We start from the raw sequence: 27,848 nt of genomic DNA on the forward strand, positions 1-27,848 counted from the left end.
CAGAAACGTAACGCAATTTCAGCGATAAGTGATATACCGACTCAATGTTATTAGTGTTCATTGAAATTGTATGAAACGTATTAAAAAATAATCAGAAGCTTCATTTCAAACGAAACCAAACCGTGGGATGTTATTAAGTACACAAAGACTTGTAATAACAAATTACTATTGATTTTTTAATCTTTTCTATCATTAAATCATTCAATTGTTGTTTCTAAATAATAATAATAATAATTATTATTATCGTTATTATTATTATTGTTGTTGTTGTTATTATTATTTTTATTATTATTATTATTATGATTACATTTATTATTATTCCTACTACTACTACTTCTGAAGCTAAAACAGAAGTGATTAGAAATTTTTGGGACTTTTCAATCACAAAACTATTGTTAAAGGGACAATGCGACACTTAATTTTGGATGAGGCTATATATATACTATATATATACGACGATCTCAATATACTTAGTCTACTATATAACCCCATGTATGTGGTTGCTTTATGTTAACGATTTCTTTTCAGACGAAAACCATTTGATAGGCCACTAAAGAAATGGTAAACAAGCCAGTTGCCTGTAAAGTTTGTCCTTGACTTCTGCGTGTTATATTTGGCATGTGACTTGAAATTCGGTGTACCGATTCGTGCAATTATGATGAAAGGATTCGCTGAGAATGTAATTTCTTCACTTGGACAAACTAATGATAATAATAAAAAATATATAAACATTCAAGTACACTGCAGCTTACATGCCAGCCCTGGCCGTTGAGATTGGGTGTAGGTTTTCTTATTATTCTATTACTATTATATTATTCTTATATATATATATATCTATATATATATCATAATCAAAATAAAAAAGCGAAGAAAGAATGCTTCCAATGAACATTAACAAATTATTCTTATATATACATAAAGCGAATGAATGTACAAATACTCATTTATTTCTTATTCTGTGGCATATATTAATTATATACCGTGTATAGGTTGTCGACTAGACACTATACATCGTTTCAAGTAATGGGTTGAATCGGCGATGTACATAATTATTAGCAGCTTATAAGGAAATTTGTTATTCTAATTCATAATCATTACGCCCACTCGTCCACACATTTTAAGTAATATTGCTGTTTGTGTGTGTGTCTGTGTTTATTACTGTTTACTCACGTACTATTTTCAAAGCGTTTGTGTTTGTTCCTCTCTTTTTTCCTTCCTTTTAGAAGGGGAGGAATTTTTTCTTTGCAAGCCGCTGTGACTGATATCGAAGGAAGACGCCGTAGAAGAATAAACTATTTTGCTAAACAAACATCCGACATAAACTTGTTAGTTCATCATTAAGCTGATTTTTACCCTCAAATATTAGCCACGGTGCTTACATTATACAGATCAAATAAACTTAGTTGATCACTGTGTGTTTAGCACAATCGGTAAACTCTGCATGGTTCCATGTCATTTGTAAGCAAACCATGCAGTAAACACTGCGAAATGGAAAATAAATTACCCTACAAATGTCTAACTTGACTCTTATGACATTTGAACTAAAAGTAATTTGCTCGCTTATTTATTTACTTTTTATCGTTGGTGCATCAGTCATTTGGTTCATGAAACCATTCCAGGGTAATTCTTTTAGATTTAATTTTAAGTCGTGTCAGTTAATGAATATTTTAGTGCAGATAATGTTGTCATCTCCGATCCATTCCGATGGTTCGGCGTATACTGCTGTAACGTGGCACATGCGTATATGCTCAATCAAAGATTGAAATATCCATCCGCTGGTACTTCGCCGGTGGCAGAAACAAACCGAAAGTGTAATAGGGTCAAGTTGCGACGAGAACTCACAAAAGAATTGTTGGTTGCGTTCAATGTGAAACATCGCCAGGAAATAATAAAGTGATATGAAAAGGAAAGAAAAGACTGTTATATTTATTTTGAATATAAACGGAAGATTTAGTTCACCCTCTCATAGGAAGTTTGTCAAGTATTACCATACATGCCAATATGCTATTTTCGCTGCTGTGTCGAATTCATGTCAATATTGCTCGTATATACAACCATGCATTTTTGCAAGTGTTCTTTGCATAAATGAACTTTCATGATATTCGACAATGTATATAAATATCTTATATATTTTGTCTTGTGAATGTTAGTTTTTTCCCACGCAGAGGCAAGACTTCCAAAATATAGTAAAGATATAAGCAACTGTACTTTATGTTTATAATCAAAGATGACTCAGTGTAGTTTGTAATGTCTAAATGGAAGTGGATTTTTTGTGTTACTCTTTCGGACAAAAGCTAGATTGTTATCTTGGCTATGTGGTCATTTATTTAACCTTCGGACATTTCCCTTCATGTTAATACGACCGTGAAGTTTATACCCATTTCATGAAAGTTGATAATAAAGAGATTTGATATCATCGTGATCATATCTATAGTATATGCATTTATTCCATATATACTATAACCTCCTTTCTTTAACCTTTCATTTTTATTTTTATTCCCTCATTAATTTTTATTTTTCTTTCTTTCTCTTTTCTTCGAGAAATTTAAGGACTACCTGTTATCAGTATACAGGAAGGTATCGTGTTTATAGACATCATATCAGTTCTATCCATATACATACTCAATTAATTCTAATCCTGTTGAACTGATAAGCGGATTCATGATTATATCTTCAACGATATACGTTGTGTAACGTATCCTTCCAGGTCAGGTCAAGCAATTATCAAGTCATATGTATATACACAGTCACTCTCAATTTGGTTAACCTATCCAGTGTCATATAAACATCGACAAGGATGTGCCGGCAATTCACATAGAGTTATGCACGGTGAAGAACTTCTTTGTCAGTCACATGATACAATGCCACTTTGCGCATGTTCAGTGGGAATTATGAAACGTGTACTTATATATAATGCAAAATGAGATCTTGACAACGTAACAAATTAATGCACGCTGTTTCTACCATTTAAGCAATTGAAATGTTCCATGAATTAAGGGATATATCTTTTATTCATCAATATGGTAGTGTTCGGAATGTTTCAAACCATATAAACAAAAGACACATGGATTAGTTTAATTGTATAGGGGACCGGAAGTGACCTAACTAGAAACATCATTTGACGGTTAACAAATTTGTAGAAACTACGATAGTTTCGATGTCATCGTGTGGACTATGCGTATAGTAAAAAAAAAAAGTTTAAATAATTATGAAGTGCTAAATAGCTTGTTTTAAAGCACTTTTTAGTTGATTTTATCATCTTTATGTTGCTGTTTTTCCTAAAAAATCTCATATCAATAGAGATAATTATTAGTTTGACTATATAGACAAGTTTCATTGCAAATATTGGAGTAAAAAAGAAAGTTTTTATTATAGTTTTGAACTACGTTTTCTATGATAATATTAAAAGTGTCTATTGGAATCTTATTTTGAGCAATACTCGCGAAGTAATGCCGACCAAAAAAAGCTACTTTAAGGTTTTCTGAAAATAGAAACATAAACTATAAAATATAAAATATTCATAACATATCTATCAATTATTGTGTCACTCTATATATATTGTCTTCACTGCTTCTCTTTAAATGCCACACTGGCGCCTTCAAACCTCGCCCCCTCGCTCCTTCCCCTTCCTTACACAAACACACATATGCCCCCGATGCACTCATGTACATATGTATGCTTGTATATAGATGCAATAAATAACATGTAATTACTGCCTTCTCTATACAGGCGATTATTAAGCTAGTACATAAGTATAGGCGCATTCTTAATACAAAAATAATATCAAATCCTTTGTGGAATTATTCGATGTGTGTCCATAAATCAATGTTTTTAATATTTCCTCACCTTCAAGATCACGAAAGAATAATATACGTTACCGTATAGAGTATCAAAGAGGAACATATATTCTATATTCAAATTACAGAAAATTCACAAACAAGATCTAACACAAATACCGAAATTTAATTATTGATTTTTTTTTAAAGTGTGTTAAATTTCTTGTTGTTAGGATTTCTGAAGTGAGAATGAGGGGAAAAAATGATAGTTTTGGTTGTTATCAATTATAGACCTGACGACTACATCCCATGCTGTATAAGAATTTTAGAAGCATCCCGGTGACAAGCAAAACAATCCGACACTTACACATATCACTTTGCGACGTGAAAACCCCATTCAATATATATATTGTCCGTATAACCCCACATACGGTTGTTAGGAGGTGACTTATATTTGACATAACTAAATGAAACTAAATCGCAGTTCCTTCTGACACATTTTCGTTTAAAGTCTTTATTCTCCTTTCATGATATTGTTTGTTTAAGTTGTCCTTGTATTGTATGTCTGATACAATTGCAACTATGTTTCGGGATATACTATTCACTTCGTATACAAAAAAAAAATGGAATTTCCATTTAAAGCGGGTTTCACAAATACATAAACAGATTTGGACAGCCTTTAATCATAATCAAACATTTATTATGCTATATGCTAACACTTTTAGTGATTTTAGTGATGTCAGGTGAAATCCTTGTCAAATTTGTTAAGTTATCACCATCTATATCACAACGTGGAGCTTGTCGGCTTTATATATATATATATATATATATATATATATATATATATATATATATATATATATATATATATATATATATATATACATATACAAGTGATCTTCATACAAGTGATTAACTAAAGCCGGGAAATTCCCTTATTCAATCAACCTAGCTGACTTGTCTTTCCATGGTTCAGTGACCCTCTTTGTCTGCTTGTGCGTGTTAGCATGTTGTTATGTTTTCCGGATAGTTTATATTTTACGGTTAAAAAAAAAAAAAAAAAAAAAAATTTCAATCGGCTTTCAAGGCAACCTTTTGAGTTGGGTTGAAGAAATTGTATCAAGCCATATGATATTTACACATATTTGGATACCTCGCAATGTAAGTGATATATAGTGATGAAACCATTATACTATATAAATTCTCTTTTTAACTATTTACTAACGGTTCAATCCAGTACAGAAAATTTTGTATTTCATGTACAGTTTATGCATATTTATTTGTTAATTATATATATATATATTCGTGTTGCCTAATATCGATGAGATTTTGGTGGACGTAAGTATCAGATAAGGTTTTTCCAGGAACACCGGTATTGTCATTCCGTTAACAAGTCTATATTGGACAGATTTGGGATAAGATTAACGCAATCCATGGCAAAACATTGTCCAGACTACGCACAGTAAACCCAACCACCATCAGTTACATATATATGATATGAGACCATTCTTGTCATAAACAGCCCCCTCAAGAAACGGAGAAATGTTTCACTGGGAGATATGACAGTTCCATTTCCCTTCAATCACACCACTTAAAGATTTGAAGAAAGTATCTAAAATGTGACATCATCGAGGCACCTATTCTGAAGTTTTTGTGGCTATGTTTATTAATATACAATTATTTCCTGTAATAATGGTGGGTTTTGTAAGAGCCCGAAATGCCTAAAATGTTGAAACACTTGACGTGACCTCATAATGGATTGGCTTTAGTATCATAACTAACCTTGAATATATAGATAAAAACAAGGAGCAAAGTGTTAGGAATGTTAGCTCAGTGGTTAACGCCGATGCCTTCCAATCATAAGGTCCCCAGTTCGAGTCACTCCACGATTAATTTATGTCGTCCAGTTACAGAGTTGTTGACAATTAACAATTCATAATCATGGACTTTAAATATGAATCTAAGAGACTGACTTCGGTCAGCTTGCGGCTTTGGTAAGCCAATGAGGCTTCTTCGCGAGTTCCTGCTTGCAGGAGGATCTAAAATACATACATTGTGTGTATTTACAAAGGGAGTGAGCAACACTTTTGGAACAGCGTAAAGTTCTAAGTGCAGCTTGAAAGATCGTTAGGGACTCAGAATTCGCATAACAAGCCCCCGGCCGGCCGTTACATAGTCTAGTATCACAGCTCCATAAGGATATCATCTGTCGATATTCAGAGGTTCTATGTATAGCAATGTTATATGTTTCTTGTTTATTTGACGAAATAATTACCTAACTGGTATCTAAGAACCATTCAATACATGAAAACAAAGGGGAAAAACAATAAACGGTGGGTGTATAAGTTTAATGACGGTTTGTACTACATGCATGTTTGCTAAAACAAGCCGATATATAAGGCTAAATTATTGCAAAATGTACCGAAAAAAAGGCAAACCTACGTCACGACCTACAGTTCTGGAATTACACCGAAGTAAGAAGTGTTACCTTGATGTCCAGCAGTCCCCTTCATGGTTCATGGTTTAGGTACCACTATATATTGCTGCAATACTATGACTCCGTTTGGTATAACCAGGGAGCTGCTACTCTAACAGCTCCCTGGTATAACGGACTGGACTACATAACATAACACAATTGAGCAAAACGTGGACATAGCGGTTGGGGGGGGGGGGGAGAATGGAAGGTGTGAAGTGTGGGGCAGTTCCTTTGTTTCGAAACTCAGGGATAAAGACATTCAACTTAAAATATGATTTGCTTCAGTATAAGTGTCATGTAGGCCATACCGGTACCGCTATTACTTTTTAATTAAAGTCACCCAAGCCAAAAACCAAGAGATTTTAATCCACTCTCAACCCCAGTCCCCATGACACTCGAGACGGTATGGTTTCCGGTATGTTGTGGCATACCCCTATATATTGCAGTTTACATCCATCCGCCCCAAGTGGTGCCAACAAAAAGCAGCAGGAGAACATCTTTGTTTGATATTCTATCAACTTAGGAGGCTGTTTTTCATTTTGGCTTCGATGTTGAGAAGCATGAATGGAAGTACATGAGGTGCAAACAAAAATCGGTCAATTGAGGTAATTTTAGACCCCTTTAGGCCTCCCATGAGCAGCGTACGAAAATCGCTTACTACTGAGTAAAGAGGTTTGTTTACAAGTGACGAAAACTTTAGGCTCTTTGTACAAAAAATCTACATGGTCATCATACGGAAAACTGATGGTGCCATGAATGGCCAACTTGCATGTGAGCTATCCAGTGATGAGGTAGCGTTTAGCTAGTGAGAACTTCTTTCTAGACTTAAGAGACCACATTACTTTTATGATTTAGTGTGTAAGTCAATGGGGTATTTAATAGACGTATAGATGTTACCATGTACGACAAAAGGTGTACTATCAGTTACCCATACATGCTGCTTATGGAACAACCGCAAATCAATACGTTAAAATTAACAGTGCACTTGAAAAGTTAACAAGTTTATGGGCACTTCAAAGTTTCTGTTTATTATCGTGTCGCACGAATTATATGCTTTACGTTATGTCAGAGATTCTCCGGTTGAAAAACGGTCAGTAATGGCGATTCGGTGAATCAATAATCTTGTGTAATGCGTTTGTACACTCTTACAGGTTGACTCCCTGAGTACTACCACGCACACGATACTAAATATTCATCCGCCTGTGAATCGCCTGTATTGACAGAGCTGCAAGGCGTGTAAGGGTCACATACTTCTAACATTGAATGAAGTATGCTGCGTTACGTTTTGACGGTCTTTACAGAAAAAGGATAATTCTCTCTGTCGATAAGACTATATAGTTGGATCAATCTTAACTAAAGAAGTAGCACAACATTCCAACAGATAAAGAAAGGGTGGTTTATTTATTTGGGACATATATATCTGCCGGTTAATATACTTATATTATACTTATACTATACACTTTAAAGCTCAAGGATGGCTGCATGTATATATGTACAACTTGATACCTTTGATTCGTTATTTAAGCAAACAGAGACAATAAAAGACAACAACTATTCGTGCCCGGATAACCGTTCATTGTCACTCATACTTTTTCAGGAATTGCCTGTAAAAGTCAGTACTGGTTTAAAGACAAAGCCCATTAATTCACCTCGTATAAAAAAAATATATTTTTAAAACTTGTTACTGAAGAAAATAAAAAATTTGTGAGTCTCCAATAATTCATTTCACAATGAATTAGTTTTGTCACGGTGATAAACGGTTGTTTGAATTCACCTCTGGTTCGGATAGCCTGTTATTGAGGGTATGGACTAACGTGACAATTATACCGGGACAAAGGGGCTGACGTTATCATTTAGTAATTGGTTGAAGAAATATTACGTACATTTGACTTAATTTGAATGTGAACACCTATTGAAAAATAGACGGATGAAGGAGTGCTGAAGTATCAGTATTACAGTTCGGTAAAAACATCATTTAATCAATTAAATGACATGTTTGGGGACCGTGAAGTAGAGGGTACACTTTGAGTACATAATGTTCTCCTATGATGACCCAATTCGTTAAATTAATAGGAAAGTTTTAATTTACTCAGTAACACCTTTTACTGACTAAGCAATAAATATTTGTGTAAAATATTTAGATATTTTCACAGTAGCATGCACGATCGGTCGATATTAAGTATTAGTACTCCTATATACCAGTATGGTTGTGAGATTATATCACTATTGACTGAGTATATATATATATATATATATATATATATATATATATATATATATATATATATATATATATATATATATATATATATATATATATATATTTATATATATATATATATATATATATATCTATACATATATATACAAATATAAATATACATATGTATATACATATATATATATAGATATAAATCGATATATATAGGCATAGGCCTATATAAACGTATATATGTTTATATAAATATATTTAAAATATACATATTGTGAGACTTTAGCACTATTGACTGCGTATATATATACATACATTCATACATATATTGATATAGATAGATACATATATATATATATATATATATATAGATATATTTATAGATATAGATATAGGCACATATACATACATATATTTGTTTATATGTCTCTCTATATACGTTTATATAAATATATATATAAAATACATATATATCAATATATTCACATAGCCTATATAAGTGTGTGTGCGTGTGTGTTTATATCACTATTGACTGTCATGTTTATTTATTGGTTCACTCTCAACTTGGTCAAGCTATGGAATCCCGTTCTCTTTTCAAAAGAACTTAAAAAATATCCGCTGTGTGAGGTATACACAGTTTCTGTATAGGCGTATACCGTCTTAAGATTTTCATAGTGATATATGTTAATGATTCTTAATATTTGTTCTTCAATCAAACTGATTTAACTTATCAATAAGCTTTCAGTCAACAATTGGTAAAGGTTATGAATAAGTCAGGTTGGAATACTGATGATATGGTTTTCACTTTCATTTTTTGAAGCCAGTGTCGTTCACTGTTCAACAAGTAGGCTAGGTCTAGTCTTATCTTAAAAGGCATCGCCATGGAAAAAAAAACTCGGTATACGCTCGCTTCATAACAAGTGAAATTATATTAGAACTCGGAGGCTGCAGATTTCAAAAAGCAGTGTACTCTCAACAAAGGCCTATTTTATTTGATTTCATTAAAATATTTTAACTTACTACTTGAACACTTCTCGGTTCTTCTTCCTGACGTGTGAATACTCAGAACACTGTCCGGTATTCCAGACAAAACTTTTCAAATTTTAGCATATCAAATTCATTGGGACCAATACCGATGACGTTTTATAACTAATGAAATGATTCACAGCATCAAACTTTTTTCCCCCAGCCCAAACTTCCTAATATACATATTTTCATAAAGTCTGGAGTAAGCATTGTCGGATATTCAATTATATTCCAATTTTTCCTTTGCAAGGATGAATCCGAAACAGATAACAGAAAGACGGCAACTATGGGTATAATATTTGCCCCTTCAAAGTGAACCCACTGAGTTGCCCTTTCTCATACATCTTGTTACAAACAATATCAATAGGCTAAGCTAAGCTGGCAATACCTTGCAACGCTGCCAATTGGCTGTCACACTACCCAATGTATGTACACAATCTATAGTGTACAAGTTACACGCTCAATATAGCCATATATATGTAAACGTGCTTCCCTGTAAGGCGGAAGTAGGAAACTCCCATGCCATGCACGGTATACAGAACTGAATGATGTAATGTAAATACACAATACATGGATAGTAATGTACACACCTTGTTGTGTATAGTATATATGGTTATTTACACACATGAACTATGAAAACAAGTCTAAACACTCATATAATCCAAGTCGGGGGTGTTGTGACATGATTGTGGATTTCGGAACTTTAAAATAATTATAGCATAAAACACAAGACGATTCTTAAAATTATGATAAGAATACGGCACTTATAAACGGGGACTAAAATCGTTAAAAGTATCGGAATTTCAAGACGGATCTGCAGCACACTATATGCATATCTTGCGATCGGGTCACCCTTCGTGAGGATTAATGTTCTTAGAAAGTGCGAATGCGCACCACTTCATTTCCCCAAGGGTCACCTTAATCTACGACCCCACGATTTGGAGATCATCTTTTCGGTTTTGCCTGACACAAAAAAATAAACCTGAATTTTGCATAGCTTTAAATTTTCAGACGGATTTACACTACAAATTTAAAGTAGATTAAAATCTACCAACTTTCATGAAAACCGATTTTCTTTAAAACAAGATTTGTTTGTAGGGATGGGGTGGGGTGTGGGGTTGGGAAAGAATGTATTCGCCCTACACCTTTTGAACTTTACGTATCAAAAACTATATTTATCAGACTCAACATTTATTCATGTTTAATTTTTCAATTAGTGTTGACAAGTACAATTATTTAATAAGAAGCAACCAAAATAGGAATAAGGTTAGTTTTATACACAGCTACAAACATACGTTCAGTATGTTTCAACTGCGGTTAAATGTGATTTGATTATGTATCATCACAGGTTTTGAAAGAATGTTCTGTTTATGTTGGTGACCTGTGAGCATGTCGACAGACCTTTTATCGTTTGGGAGCTTTAAGCTCCCGGTTTCAAATCGATAAACTATACCGTTTCCTTCAAACCTTGGATTAAATCGAATTCTACACCCCAAATTTGGAGAAGGTTTACGATTGCGTGAAGAATACATTTAATAATGAAAATGGTGAATGGATTAGATCTACGGAGATGAATACAAACTCCATCTTGCAGTTTATCTATTCTGAGCAACTTTCTCCATTAACTAGAAAAGCCGAATATACTCTAGATAAATGGAAGATATCTTTTACCGTATTTACTGAGAGGGATTGGGAACCGTCTTTTTATCATGCATGCTGACGGTTCAGATGTCAAACTACAATATTTTCACTGATTCCGGTTTTACATAGAATAGTTGCTGTACAAATAAGCACGTGACTCTTTAAGGTAAAACCAATGATAGCCATGTTTCATTTTGTAACATATATGAAGGACCATTGGTTCTGTGGTTACATGCATCGTGCATGGTTTCCATTAGAAGTAGAAGCAAGTATTTCACGAAAACCGATTTTCTTTAAAGCAAGATTTGTTTGTGAGAGGTGGGGTGGCTTTAGGAAAGAATGTATTCACCCTACATCTTTTCAACTTTACATATCAAAAACAATATTAATCAGACTCAACATTTATTCATGATTAAGTTTTCAATTAGTGTTGACAAGTACAATTATTTAATAAGAAGCAACCAGAATAAGAATAATGTTAGGTTTATACACAGCTACAAAATGTTGCCTCCAGCATTTCTGAGTTATTCAGTTAGTTATGTTTTATATTTATTTTTTATTGCCTTTAGATCTTGTTGGTTTGCTTCGTCTATCAGATTGTATCACATTTAACAGAATATAGCTGACATCTGCACCTATATAAACAGTGGAACAAAACAGAACTTTAAAAATGAGAAAAAACAATCATAACTATGGAATGGAACAAAACAGAACTTGAATAAACGGGGGACGGTATGGTAACAATAATAATCAAGAATATGCCAGTAAATATATATTCCTCAGATATTCGTGAAGATTCGGGTTTCCACATTTACATCAAGACACATGACAAGAACATATACTTTTTACGATTTTTTTACGACAGCATTGCACTAAAAATAATAAATGTTTGTAATGATTTTTATCATACCCTTTTATGTCTTCCTCTCGACTAGGAGATTCAACACAAGACGGTAATATTTTGTCGTAAATACACGTTTACAGTACAAGGTATTGTTGTTTAACAATGGACTGAATATAAACAATAAGCGATATTGTTATATACACAAAAAAGTAACTACAAAAATACTATATATGGTATACACAAACTGGTAACATAATAGATTCTAAAACCATTTGCATGTCGCTGTTGTTGTTTATTGAGTGAATAAGTATATAACCACTCGTAATGGTACATTATCATCGACCTTTGACCTTCGAACAACTCTAAATGTTTATCAAATATTAAGAGCCATGCAACCGAGAATGTGGATTCATATCTTTAATGTATATTAATCACATAGACTGATACTTTGTTAAACAGTGATCTTCAGTATATTAGTAATTTTAGGCGTTTCAAGACATCACTTATTTTAAAGGCAACTGAAGGTGGAAAAGGGGCGTATAAAATTTCTAGCTTAAACAGTTTCTTTTTGCCATTCCTGTGGTCTGTTTTGTGTATTCTGTTTCACTCACACAACCCGCTCAAATACCGACCCATTTTGTTCTTTCGCTTTTCTTATTCATGAGTTTATTTTCATTATTTCCATATTTTATTTCGCATTATTATTTTTCGCGTTTTGCCATCTGGGTATTTTTGTCTTATTCTTTCATTTTTCACTCATTTCTGTCATTTTATTACGTGATGTGTTCCTGTGTGGCACAGTTGTGAAGCTGAGTGAAATCTTTGAGGATTACCGTCGAGAATGAACCCTTCATTCAATGTCAAATAAAATTCAAATTCACAAATTCGAAGAATGCACTTCTCGTTTTTCATTTTTTTTAAAAATATTTAGATAGGTTGCCATTAAAGCTGCAGTTGTATACAAATACTTTGTAAAACATGTAGCCTACAAGCCTAAGCCTATCATACGTCTTAAACATATATAAAACGTATACCCTTTAGTTATACGGTCGTTTAGTTCTAGGATTATAAAAGTTGTTGTAATGACTTAAATATATATTAATGTATTTACTATTTGCCTCAAATTTAATTTCAATATGACTACACTATAACGTTTTTATAAGCTTCATAGTCCTTACATACTATAATAATTGTATAACGAAATATTTCTATACATGTCATTCAACATTTTAACGGATGCGCAATAATATTATTGCAAAAAAAAGCAAAATTCTTTTTTTTCTTCTGAATTAACAACACACGCGCTAGAGGCTTGAAATATTGGACATTTTGAAAACATAATCATAGCACATCACATATCTTCACTTTAAGGGACTGACCACCGGCAGCAAATGTGTTATTGTATGAACTGCAACATTATTACACACCGCTATATAATGCTTTTACATCACATCAGTCCAGGGGCTCAACCACTTTTTTATTGGATGAGGGGAGTGTGCTAAATGTTAAGTCGTCCGGGGAAGGGGTCTCCCCTGTCCCTTTGGGGAGTTTAAGTAAAATGGTGGGTGCTATATCTTGCAACTTGTAACCAAATATATTGGAGGATCTTTACTACTTAGGTTGTACCGCATATTCATGTTAATATCTTAATTTAGTGTACACTATGGGAGCCCATCCCACGCCTCTTCCCCCAATAAGTACGGACGTGGTTGTGCCCCTTGATCAGCCGAGTGATACCATGTAGCTACTATCCGGCTGTTGTCAGAAACAGTTCTGAAATTCTACTCAAGATTGCAAATAATTTAGGCTTACAACAAAACAAGGCGATCGAAAGATGTGTCGGTTAAGAAAGGATGCCAACATTACAAAGTTGTCCTGTCCTGTCACCGGATGCTGCTAGTCCCTTTAATTTAAGTATACGCCTTACGCAATCAATACGTACAACGTCACAACGAAACCTCAATTAATTCCACAGTCACGAACAGTTTACAGAGTTTACATAGGCTTTGCTACATAGATACTGTGCCTTTAAGACGGTACTCGTTGTATTGTTTGTTGTACGTACAGTATACATAGGCCTAGTTTGCCCTACTTTGTGTTCTGTGCTTTATGACTATTGGCCGTTTCGGCTTTCGATATATATCTATATATATATATATACTGCATATCTATATATACATATACTTGCTTGTGATTCAAAGGTCACACATGCATGAAACATGCGTGGGAGCGAGAGAGTATCTCCCAAACTTTGTATGATTCGAGGTCATGTTCCTTATTAGTGCATTGCGTATCATTTGTGGCAATCCAAGACAGCGTGCTTTGTATATAACGTAAGGTCATGTTTCTCTCTCCACCAGAATGGTTTGTTTGATGATGCAAAAATGCGTAGAAAACAAGTTCGTTTTATCTTACGGATATTACATGTGTATAACTATTACTTCTAAAGGAATTTAATTTATTTAAGCGGAACCCAATCACTTCTACGATACTTTTACATATATAAATAACTTAGACACGGTTTCAAATGATACACATTTTGAGTGATTGGACTGAATAATGAAATGAGTCATGACCATGCACGAATATGTTCATTTGGTGTTGCGGCTCGAAAACATAACTTAAAGGGTCACTGTATAGGCAGAAATTTAGCCTTGAAAGAAAACTGTGAGTGTTAGTGAATGTTACATAATTATGATTTCGGTTTTCAATAAATACACTTTGAAAATATACTATAACTCTGGAATGCTCCTTTAAGGCTAACTTGCTGATGACGTCGTAAAGTTAACGTTAATCTTTTGTTTTTAAGAATCTTAATAACTCAATCAAAACACATGTTCTTGTCAGTTCATATAAGCAAACCGATCACCGTCATACGATATTCAGCAACCATGAGTTCTTGAAATGTCAGTAATGTATTGAAAACATGTCATTTCAGGCCATAAATGCCTTGTTTTCCCACTGAGATTTATATTGCTTCTGAGGAACTGGCTTAATTGTGTCTTAGACTAAGTAGTTCAGTCACTTGTTTTATAATTGATTAACCTCGGTTGTTTAAAGGGTCATTTCTCAAAAAGTCAAAAGTGGTGTAGAAATACTTTCTGGACTAATAGCAGTGTTTTGTAACAGTTTAAAACATAATAAAATGACTTTGGGGCCTTAATTCATCCTTTTAAAAGTTGGTCTAATTCACTAACTGTCGAAAAACATAAACTAATCCTGCGTGGAACTTGACGAAACGTTCTTGCCATCGAAGGTGCTGCCTGCAGCATTCAATGCATATCAAGTTGCAGTATTACGGTTTGTATAAATATGTTTTTCTTGTCCAAACAGGCAATTATAGCTTGTAAAAGTTAGACTCGGAACAGCTAATGAAAACAACAAATATCAGTCTTAATTTGTAACCTACATGCAACAGAATGTTTGGGATACGCCTTGATCCATTTAGTACCATCGCACAGTGTCGTATATGGTTAGACTACAAGTTTTGATGTTCGGCTCGAACAATAACCTTCGCCAAGGTTTTAACTGTTTGCAGTTCAACGAGTAAATAGCATAAAATTATTCCCGCAAATATTGACCAGCTGCTTGATATACTATAATAATGTTCAAGGTACATGTAACCGTTTCGATATTCTCGCCATCATGTAATGGCCAATGACCATGTATGTATGTATGTATTTTAGATCCTCCTGTAAGCAGGAACTCGCGAAGAAGCCTCATTGGCTTATCAAAGCCGCAAGCTAACCGAAGTCAGTCTCTTACATTCATAACGTCCATGATTAGGAATTGTCAATTGGCGCAACAACTCTGTAACTGGACAACATACATTAATCTTGGAGTGACTCGAACTGGGGACCTTATGATTGAAAGGCACCGGCGTTAAACAACTGAGTTAACACTCCATGTAATATTAACACATTCTTAGAAACATTAGATGAGCCTAACTATACCCCTCACTCTACCATAACAGATCACTGTGTGGGTTCAACGAATTGGCTGTTCCATATGAGAGAGTTATTAACCACTTACCGTAGTTAAAGTTATGTCCCATTTATTTCATGTTATGTTTTCATTTGCAAGCATTTCAATTGATATCTAAAGTCCAACGTTCGTTTCATCTACCTAAAAATGTCGACGGAAATTTGGAATCCCTGCCCACTCCCTTCCAATCCCCACCCACACATTTAAAATCACGTGCAAGTGACTGAAGAAACTCATCCTACAAAGTATGATCATAGCCTGTCATAGCCTATATCATAGCCTATATCATAGCCTATGTCATAGCCTATATCATAGCCTATGTCTCTCTATAAAGAGATGGTATGTGACGATAACTGGTGTGAAGATTCTGAAAATCTTTGAAAACAAGGCATCGTTTATTGACAGTGTATACTAGCAGCTCTTTACGTATAGTGCTAATACCGTATGTTAATCCTGCCATATTTATTCTAACTTTAAAGGTTCAAGGTTCCAATTTGCCCCAGATTCAGTACATTTCGTTGTGTGTGATAATCTCCATTCAAAATCTGTTGAAATTTTTCGAACGCTTTTTTCGTTTCCAAGATATACACATTTGAATTTGTGATAAATCTGAGGAAACTCATTAAATATGTGCAAAACTATGACGTGGAGTGTTGCGCTCATCAATATTTCATATTTTAGCACTTAATCTCCTACCTTGTTAAGTCTTTTTAAGACTTTATAGGAGACTTCCTTTCCCATTGTACACAATTGGCGATAAAAAAAAAAAAAATGAATGAATAAGTTAACCCCTATAACTACAAGACCATGCACATAGCCTATATCATTTGAATATTGTGGTGTTCCTCTTTCCAAAATGACAATAAAATATATAAAAAGTCGCCGCCTTAAGCCACAAACCTGTGTTCAGTGTCCTTGAAACGAAGGTTGTAAAGAACGAAGGAATAATGTAACAGAAAATAAGACAGTCACTCCCTCATATATTAGCTAATGTTTTATTCATAAATAAAACTAGAACTGAGAAGAGACTTGTAAAATGATCAATTCTTGGGGGATTTTGATGGGAGTTGCAGCAATTTTCATGGTTTCTATTGCCTATTAGAAAGATGAGGACTATGTTGTTCCTATAGCTGTCCGTATACCATTAAGACATGTCTCTGTATGGTAGTGATGTTGATCACATGTGGTGTTAGAGACAGAAGCGTTAATATGTGGAAATATTAACATAAAGAATATCATTAAATCAAATATTGTTACATGCAGAAACATGGATTCATATAAAGACAAACAGTTGGGATCATTTTGTTTTATTGTAGTTTCATGTCAAACTTCAAAGCACCTGTGCTGACAGTATGAGCAGTAGGCCTATTAATAACTTGTTATAAAGGTTCGGAAATGTTCAATATGTCAGTACGACTGGTGCGAAGCACGGTAAGACAGTACAGTACAGAGTGGTAATAGCATAAGCAAAATTGCAGACAGAGATATATTTGAATTAAAGATACGCTTGCAAGAAGCTTGAAATGGTGTTCATATTTGTACAAATATTGCAAATATAATAAAAAGGTTTGGCATATAGAAGCACGAATCATTTGGATAGACATGGATATGAATAGCATATTAAATCAAAACTTTATTTTGCCTACGGAATCAGGATGAGTCCACAGTTACGTTAATGAAAAGATAATACAATTTATTAAATCATATATGTTACCATATCGATATAATGTATGAGTACGCCTGAACAGTGCTCATTAGTCAAAAATGAAATGCATCGCATCCTACCTAAATTGAAAGGTGTTTCATCTTTGACTTAATTTCTTCAATGTTGAACGAAACGAAATCCCACTATTAAGCCGCCCTGCACTGTGATTGAAACTATACAAACAAAAGGCATTTGCCTATATATAAACAGTGAGTTTCACTTCCGTATCATTGATGCATGACTGTATATGTAATAACTCACTTTAGTTATGATACATAGTTAGTTTATTAATATGCAACTAAAATAAATATAATTTGTACTATATATAGAAACGAATAGCCTTGTAAATGACAAGTATACGCCAAATACCTTTCTTCACTCATTGATATTCTTATTGAATTAATTTATGTTAAATTTAACATATTACAAATTTTAGTTTCTTTTCTGCATATAGAGTGCTGAGTGCGTTATATATATATATATATATATATATATATATATATATATATATATATATATGATAAGGATAGACTAATGCATGAGAGAAAGTTAATTTCATATGAGAAATTGTAAAGAAGGTATAGGCTCAGCAAAACAGCTTAGTAAATCAATCAAAACAGAAATAAGAACGAGGAGGATCTCGTTAATTATTAACACCAGTTAAGTATAAATAATAATAATTATTAATTGATAGTCATTTTCTGAGAACGAATAGCTTAACCTAGAGATAAAGGCAAAGTCCAATTAAATGTATTGTTTTAAATAACGAAAGAATATGCTCCCATATAAATAAAACAAATTAAGGTTTTTTTGATTGATATTGAAAACTTTATACGACTTGAAGAAATTGTGCGTTTAATGTTGTTGTAGTTTGCAGATATTTGCACCACGCTTTGCCTTCCTGTTGACTATCAGTAGAGTAATAGCCCTTAATATTTATCTCTATATTACGTGGTAAAAATCATTTGCCGGGGTATTAATCGTTTAATTAAATGCGGTAAAGTTTGTGTCCCACAATTAATATAATTCAATGTTTTATATCTCCCCTTTTTGTCATGTAAAGGCGTTTGGAGTTTATTTCCAATTTCTTCCTTCAGGTTGCAATTTTGGTTTTGTATTTATAATATCGTTATTGTATGAACCTTATTTTACCTTCAGCGATGTAGCATAATATCACCAGATTTTGACAATTGTTTTATAAAACATATGCCTATGTGTTTATAAACCATATGCCTATGTGTTTATAAACCATATGCCTATGTGTTTATAAACCATATGCATATGTGTTTATAAACCATATGCCTATGTGTTTATAAACCATACGTCTATATGTTTTATAAACCATATGCCTATGTTTTATGAATCATTTGCCTATGTTTTTTAAACCATTATTGCCAATGTTTTAAAAACCGTATGCCTATGTTATATAAAATCTGAAAATCAATCATTAGCCCCATCGCACGTTACGTACGTAGTGTTTATGTATAGTCGAATTTATGGATGTTGACTCCAGTGAGTCCGCTTACAGTTAAGTGGATTTTCCCATTTGACTTAACTAACTCACTTCCATTCTCAACTCATCATTACACCAAAAAACTATTTGGAAATTCCCTTCTCGATTTACGTATTAAGTTAGGTTTGCCTATATCTGTCTAGCAATATGGTTGAATGACTTTAAAACTTTGATTCCGTACTTTCGGCAGAAAGGTATAATGTTTGGCAGTGCAACCGGGAAAGTTGACACCTGGAAATCATGAGATATATGGCAGCGAAAGAGAAAAGATTAGCTTTGCTAATAAAGCCACTGAATTTCGTCAGTTTTCTCCCGCAATTGTTCCGTAGAATTCATCATATTGATTGTAAAAGAAAACCACTAACAGTCAGTTTGTATTCATGGATTTTTTTTAAAATCTATATGCAATATATCATCATATATACTTGTGTTATTCTGGTGAGCAAAAATCAATTTGTTTACTTTTCACTTCTAACGAGTTTTCATTTTGTTCAAACTATCTATGCTCATTGTTTTCTGCGTCTGTTTGTTTGTATCAACGTCTTCGGCTTCTGTAAGGAGAACTTGAAAAGTTTACTTCAGCAAATGAATGGATCTTCAACGTAAAGCTACAGAATTGTGGTATAATTCGTAGCAATAATAACGTTTTTGTTTTCGTATAAGAAACTAATCAGTGGGTTCAATATTTGTTATGCTAGGTTGAGTTTGGTTATTTCGTTAGTTGGGGTTTAGGCTGTCTGACAGATATGTAGCGGTCACTAACTATATGAATGTGTTGGCACAAAATAATGTTACCATGCATGCAAGAACTTTCCTGGGTCGAATTACAGACATTTTAATGTTTCTGTGAGGAATATTGCTCTACAAAGGGCAGTACTGAACAGGGATGGCGACGTTTGGTCAAATGCAGCAAATTAACAAATCTTTCCACAGAGGATGCAATAATGAAGATCTTACAGACTTTGAAATACAGGAATTTTAATTTATATATTTATTCTGTTTCAATCCTTTGAACTTGTCAATTTCTGACCAACTCCTTCGCTGATTTTGGGCCCCGGAACAACTCTCTAATGTTTGCTTAACTGTTCTGGGCCCAACTGATTCCTCACAAAGAACTCTGTCACATAAGCTAAATGCCCCCTTTAAGCTGGTCGGTTTAAGATCTGTCTGCTTTATTATATAGTTTTATTGAATATATATATATATATATATATATGTATGTATATATAACCTTCTTATTTTGAGCCCCCCCCCCCAACTCTTAAACATCGGTGGTGCTGGACTCCCGGGTAATTCAGTGGAGCAATGAGACATTTAGTCTTGTGTAAAACTGATCATATGTAGATACAGTTACTGTTTTTGTTCATATTAACTAGGGTTTATTATTATTATTAAGGTAAGTGCTTATACATAGTCTGTGCTTTTTCAAGACGGATATAAATGTATACGATAACTGTAATTTAATATCTATTCATCATAGTTACCACGGCAGTCTCAGTAAATAGAATCTTTCTCACGTAAGATAAGTTTGATTTTACTAAGAAAATCATTAGGGTGAAACACACTGGGTACCGGTATTGTCTGTTGAGTAATTCTTTTGAGTTAATCACGCGGCAGGAAGCGTGATCACTTTCAGTGGCGGACTGTAAGGTTCGAATAAGTTTCGACCAGCAACTTGGACAATCGTACACGGGCTACAAGTAATACCTGTAATGTATGATCGTATAATGCCGACAGACTTAGGCTATAGTGTTTGCTAGGTGTAGGCCTATATACGGTATACGCACGAGCGCATTACCGTGTTTACCCTATACTGTACTTGTATTTGGTCAGACTACTTTCCACAAATAGATCTTTATTGAATTAAGGTTATATGCCTCAATTTAGCTAGAAAGTCAATCATGGCCATTCACCGTTCAAACCGTATATCATTGTCATGCTATACTGACACACAATTAAATTCATTTACACTCCTCAGTGTCAGGGAATAGGTTTGCAGAGCCACAATCACGCAAAACACTTAATTTTAAACTGTTAGCCCCGTTTTAGCAAGCTAATATTCGAAGAGAATACATATTTACTTTAAAATGTATCTGCAGTGTTGTTAAGTTATTCTTCTTTGTTGCCATGATTGCAAATTTGTCACTCAGTATAAATTAAGTGATTTTATTCAAGTTATTCTACCATACTAAAAGGTATTTGCTTTAGTAGGCCTCCTGTGATAAGCATGACCGTATGCAAATGTTTCCGTGACAGTCTGAAGAGAATCGAACAGTTTAATTTTATTATCTCATTTTCTTTACAACTTTACAGAAAAATTACATTATCAAAAATTATAAAGATGTAAGTGAAGCAATTCCCTTTTAATGCAACGATCCTCACTAGGATGTTGATTAGTATAGGCTATAGCCTACATACTACCTATCTGTGTTACCCTGAAACAAGTTGGATCACCATTGTAGCTTAACTAGTATATAGCCTATATAGGCAGACGGCCAATGCTTTCGTAATAGTGAAGTAATGACTCAGGAGTACCAATGTGCTATTTTACAAAGCCGTATATATCTTCATATTTTGGCTAATGAGTGTCCATAATTATCTCTTTAGTTTGCAGGCAATACACTATACCATCTTGCGAGTAAAATAGTCCTACACTGCGTTGAAATCACTCTCTCAGTTAGGGCAACATCAATCTAAACTTGCAACAATCTATTGTATAGTTCTTTTACCACATATTGAACTATGCAACACAATGCCACATTAAAGGCCGATTCACACGCGGATGAATACATTGTTTTGCAGTGACGTTATTGTATATTCAAATGCCTATACGTTACGTGGCATCGGCATGGAGTAGTATACACATTGACGGTCGCGATATATACGTGCTCCTAGTAATTAACGAACAGAGTGATTGTTGTCATTCAGTTTCTATCGATGTAGGATATGGTTTTCTTAATTCCACTATGTTGAATAATTTGATAATCGTTATAAAATTTGAAAAGTTAAGTGATTGGTGTAGAATCTTCTAGTTGATGAACAATGCACATTTTTTTTTTATACTGTGGTTGATATATTTGGCACCAGAATTAACGTGAACAACTTATGGCGGATGAGTACACTACAATCCCGTCACGCAGCAACATCTTACATTTGGACAGATGCAACCAAGGGTTGTGTTATTCGGTAATTCGTTATGTAAGGAACTTATCGTGGTACCATATGACGTTCAGAAATTGAGGATGTGTATGTCAACACATCACTCGACTTAGAATAATTAACAATGTTCACTATATACTTCAAACTTAACCTGCAGGTTCTGCACTAAACTGACAGATTTGCGTTTGTATGTATGTGTGTGTTTGTATGTGTGTGAAAATAGGGAAATGAAGACAGTTCTTCATTCGTGGCATCTGGTCTGTAGGCCTAGTAATAGAGTCCGAACTCGGACTCGAGTCATGACCATTACCTCTTCTGTGAACGTTTGACTTGATATCGGACTCGGGTTGGTTTGGACTCGGACTTGACTCGGACTTGCCAGACCGATTCCAGCAACTACGTCACATCCTCTCCATAATGACATGTTTGTATCATTTCTAAAGACAAATTTCATTCCTCGCTAAGCCTTTACTAGCAGCCACCCTTTTGCCTTAAACTATAGAGTGGCTGGATAATGAAAAACTTCTGTGTACCTAGTCTTAGTTAAGTTGACCTATAAACAATGTTATTGTGTGTACTATAATCTTCCATTTCATATCACAAACCTTTTCTCATGACTATTTTGATGTATGAACCATGGAAAGTAACGCAAGAAGCAAAGTCAAATTAAAAATGGACTGCTGGTTTTGTTCCACGTTCGAGATTTGAAGTTTATGAACAAGCAATACTGAAATTTCAAGATTGATGATCGTGAATGTTAGATGCTTCCCACTTTTGCTGGTAGTTATTGTACTTGTGTCTACAAACAGCTCAAATTTTCTTGTCTGTTTTTTACTGATCTTAAGTTACCTAACACTCTTAAAACATCCGGATCAAATTTGATTCATTCCGGATCAAATTTGATCCGGTTTCCGGATCCCAGGGGCACCGACCCCGTCCGGATCAAAATGATCCGGATTTCCGGATCAAAGAACAATGACCCCATTCCGGATCAAATTTGATCCGGCTTCCGGATCCCAGGGGCACCGATCCCGCCCGGATCAAAATGATCCGGATTTCCGGATCAAAAAAACAATGACCCCATTCCGGATAAATTTGATCCTGTTTCCGTTTCAAGGGTTCTTACGTTCTGGATATGTTATGAATAAAATACAACATACAAATCTGAAAATAACTTGGCCATGTCTTTATTCTTTTTAACAACTTCGTTAACAAACAACGTAAATTATTTCTACTTATAGAAAGCGGTTGATTTGGATTACAATACTGATGAACAAAAGCGGAAATGGAAAAGTGGATGGAATGCAAGAGTTTTATCAAGGCAGCAAAAGTGTATACTATTTTTAGTAATATCCCTGTTATATATGTGACTCGTGACTTGTTGTGGCAATTTATGTGTAACTTTTTGCTTTCAAAATCTTTACATCCTAACTAGAAGCATATGTCTTATGCTTTAAAATCTCCACTAAAGATATCCTACAATAGGTACAAATGTTAGAATATGCTTAGAAGAGATCATCTCCTGCTAACTTTAACCTTTGAAATCTACATATTGCAGGAATATGAAAAATTCTGAAAAATGCTACTCCACCAGCCTCTCAACCAATGGTCTTACATTATTTACCAAATAATGATACTTTGATATATGTTGGTTTGTTACAAATAACTTAGTACTATAGTATGACACAACTTTGATATTGTACAACTTAACAATAAGTAAGACTTTAAATTGCATGCACAAAATCTTTGTTACATACAGCAGAAATGATAGAGATGTGATTTGTCATGGGAATAAGAAAATGTTTGTAAAAATAATTTCCTTACTATGTTTACCTCTGCAAAATTTTATTAAATATTAATTGCATCCAATGTTCTATGTATTAAAATAAATGAAAATACTTCGAAAACTTAAGTATTTTACTGAACCACCAACATGTTTGGAAATGGACAAGTGCTTGCATAATCACGTATGAATGCTTGATGATGTTTCTCTTGTTACTTTGAGTGGCATAAGCAGATTTGAGTTGGGGGAGATGGTGGGGGCAGGTTAAGTACCAATGCATCAGTCACTGTTTATACTAGAAATAACACCATCCCTCTATTCACCTCTTTAAAATCTGAACAGCTCACACATAACAATGAGGAATTTGTGCAATTAAATTATGCAACCGGCTCACCCGAACTATTCCAGTGCAATTTGACCTGTCAATATTGAACATGAGTGGACAAACTGAACTCAAACTATGATAAATTTGTTATCTAAGATAATGTGATATCCATTAATACCATGACGGGTAAAAAAAAAGGTGATGATTACTCAGTCTTCTGGTTCAAAAAGTTCTCAAAGAGTCCCAGGTGTTGTATCATTCTATTTCTCATGTATAATTGAGTTCAAGCATTTTAAAACATATGTCAACTGTCTGCAGAAGTCATCGGCAAGGTAGCTCCCTTTATTCAACTCTACTAAACACCTGCTCTGGTTGCTCTCTTGGTCCTCATGCCAAAACGAAAGGCTGTGGCTGTTGAACTTTATCAAGGACAGATGGTATGTTTGTGCCAATCTATTGAAAAGATATATGAGAAATTACACATTTTTGTTTTCAAATTGCAACATTCTGACATACAACCATACATTGCCACAATTTTGAAATTTTGCAACCAGCTCCTCATCATAATCACCATCATCACCAACACCACCATCATCATCATCACCAATACCACCATCATCATCACCACCACCACCACCATCTTCACTATCATCATCACCACCACCATCACCAACACCATGCATCATTATCATTGTGATACTCAATCATTTCATAACCGTTAGGTCATTCTCTCTGAGAAACATATATGATTTTAAGAACGTGAGGCAACCTTCGTTAATTTACTGTAAAGTACTAAAAATAGTAGAGTCATAAAAGAAAGAGAAAAAGCAGATTTGCATGATTTTGAAGCTCAGTAAAATTGCAATCAACCTAACAGGTACACAAGGAAAGGCTAGAAACGGACTAGCAAAACACTCATACCATACTCTTATGGCCCAATTAACGTTGATATATAATGTGTAGCCTACAACATGGCATTATTCACTCTTCTTAAGTCTTACAGCAACAGTAAGCTTTTGGCACTTTAGTTCGGGTTCCTGTTCCCAAAGTGACTGAGCTAGAATAGCACATGTATTGAGTAAAACTCTTACCATGCCATCTGTTGTGTATTTTCTGAGAGAATATCTCCCACAGAACTCTTCTTATTGTCTCTGATATTAAAGGCTCTGTGATACTCCAGTCTCCAGACACGTTACCATCGCTGAATAACACACTCCTCTGCATCATCTGTGAAGAACAATCATTGATATCGTTTTAAGCAACAAAAGTAACTAGATGCAAAAACTACATGAATGAATGGATGGATGGATGTATGGATGGATGGATGAATGAAAGACTAAATAAATAAACAAACAAACAAACAAACGAATAAATAAATAAATAAATTAATTAATTAATTAATTTAATTTACCTGATGTCAATTCCAAATCTGTTGTGTCAACCAGCTTTGAAGGTTTATGAGGGTCGCAAACAGACTTCTTTGTCTTATTTTGGTCCTTTCTCCTCACATATTGCAGTCGGTTTTCCAGGTTGCCTGTTGCTTCATGGCGACCTGTGCCAGCACAAAACTAGACTTCCTGAAATTTAGCAAAGACAACATATGATAGCAAAATGTTACTTCTCTAAAAATTTATTGTAGTAACACCTCCATGAAAGTTTATTTCTGCAATTTTTTTTTATCTGCAGACCTCATGCAATTAAGAGCCTATTCTTATCACAAGCCATACTGTACAGCACCCACTTTTGCACACAGTATGGTATATGAACACAATTTGAAAAGACCTGTATTTGGCCAATTTTTCCTTACCTTATTTTGCATTTTAAAACATATTGCCATAAATGAAGTTTACAGAACGTTTCAATACGGATCTCAGATCCTTATGATCTATTTCCATGAACAGTATAAGAATTCAGAGAAGTTTCTACATACCATTTAGTGTGTTATTTTGCCCTCTTTTTGCCATTACTAGGCAAGACCATAAGCAACTTTATGCAAAGGTGCATCGGTATAAGCATTAACATAAAGCGGCATACCTGCTCGGTATAACCGGGTATACCGAAATATTCGCGGAACCGCTACTTCAAGCGTCGACTGTACTATTACACAATACCATGAACCTATGGACAGCCTACAAATTTATTTGCGATTTAATGATGACTTTACCATCTGTTTTTTTCTTTTGCAGAAACTTATTTAAATATTGATTAAAAAAAAAGTACGAAAAATCAGTGTTGTTTTCATTTCAACACAAAAGTACAGTTCAGTACACTCCACTACTGGGCCCAGTCCAACCACAACACTACAGTAGCATATAGGCCTATGCCTTATTTGTAAATGATCACCTTATATAGAACATACTGTACAAGGGAAAGACTGATTCCCACTGTAGGCAAGTCTTACATTACCTAAATCTTAATTACCAGGAACCCTTATTAGGCCTTGCCTGCCTTACTTATGTCATTCAATTTATTTGGTTATCGAAAATGACAATCCACTTTGTGATGAAGTAGCAACTGAACATTAGAACCCAGCGTACAGTAATACTGTTTGCCCTGTAGCACCATAGAGGCTTCACAATAGTACTGCATACTGTTGTGTGTAGGCATGTACAGTACTGTAGTATACTGTACAGTACAGTCAATCAAAAACCTAGCGTTTTCACACCACACGCTACACACTATAGTGCACACTGTATAACGCTAGGCCAGAGTAAACCCGTCACGGAGTGAGCATAGCTTCTTCAAATCACTAAATTTATTGCGTATGATTAACACAACAAACGAAATGGAAAGTGCCTAATAACTCACCTTTGAAATTCTTGACGTACTTCTCCAATCCCCATTGAAGTAATTTTGCTTCTACGAGATCCATAAGAGCATTTCGTGAGTGCAAAGTTTGGAAAAGATGGCTTCTGTTTAAGACCGTGTACGAATAGCGTAACGTTCGACACAATCAAAAGCTTATGTCACATGATGTACATCAGCCAATAGCATCAAGCGCTACGTTCTGATCAGGAACGGTACAAAGGAATGATACCATGCCTAATGAAATTGAATCGGGAATGGTTGAATTTTATCCGGGAATGGATTAAACTTATCCTGAAAAGGATGAAACTATTTTTATCAGGAATCCGGGTCACAAAAGTGACCCGGAAAAATTAAGAGTGAAGTTGTCCACAGCACGACGATGTCTTTTTTAATACTAAACAGTTATAATGATTTCACAACAAAGAAAACGGGAGAAAGTGGTTAAGTTATGGAAAAGGTATAATGTATGGCCAACAGGAATTTGAAAAAGCATTATTAGTCATAATCAAACCTATGTCCAAAATACAAAATTGAAGTTTGTTGGTTTTATCCAATTACACAAATAATCTTATACATTATGTTTGATAAAAGTGCTC

General features: G+C 34.3%; 1 long non-coding RNA gene across 1 annotated transcript; it reads right to left on the reverse strand.

Moving 5' to 3' along the window:
• Window positions 1-23,508: 23,508 nt before the first annotated feature.
• LOC139964139 (uncharacterized) lies at window positions 23,509-27,393 on the reverse strand. The gene is made up of 4 exons (XR_011791841.1): window positions 27,253-27,393; window positions 25,856-26,021; window positions 25,536-25,671; window positions 23,509-24,897 (listed from the first exon to the last, which is right to left on the reverse strand). It is a non-coding gene; the product is annotated as an uncharacterized lncRNA (long non-coding RNA).
• Between the last annotated feature and the right edge of the window lie 455 nt (window positions 27,394-27,848).

Source organism: Apostichopus japonicus, chromosome 22 (genome assembly GCF_037975245.1).
Source record: "Apostichopus japonicus isolate 1M-3 chromosome 22, ASM3797524v1, whole genome shotgun sequence".
Taxonomy (NCBI): domain Eukaryota; kingdom Metazoa; phylum Echinodermata; class Holothuroidea; order Aspidochirotida; family Stichopodidae; genus Apostichopus; species Apostichopus japonicus.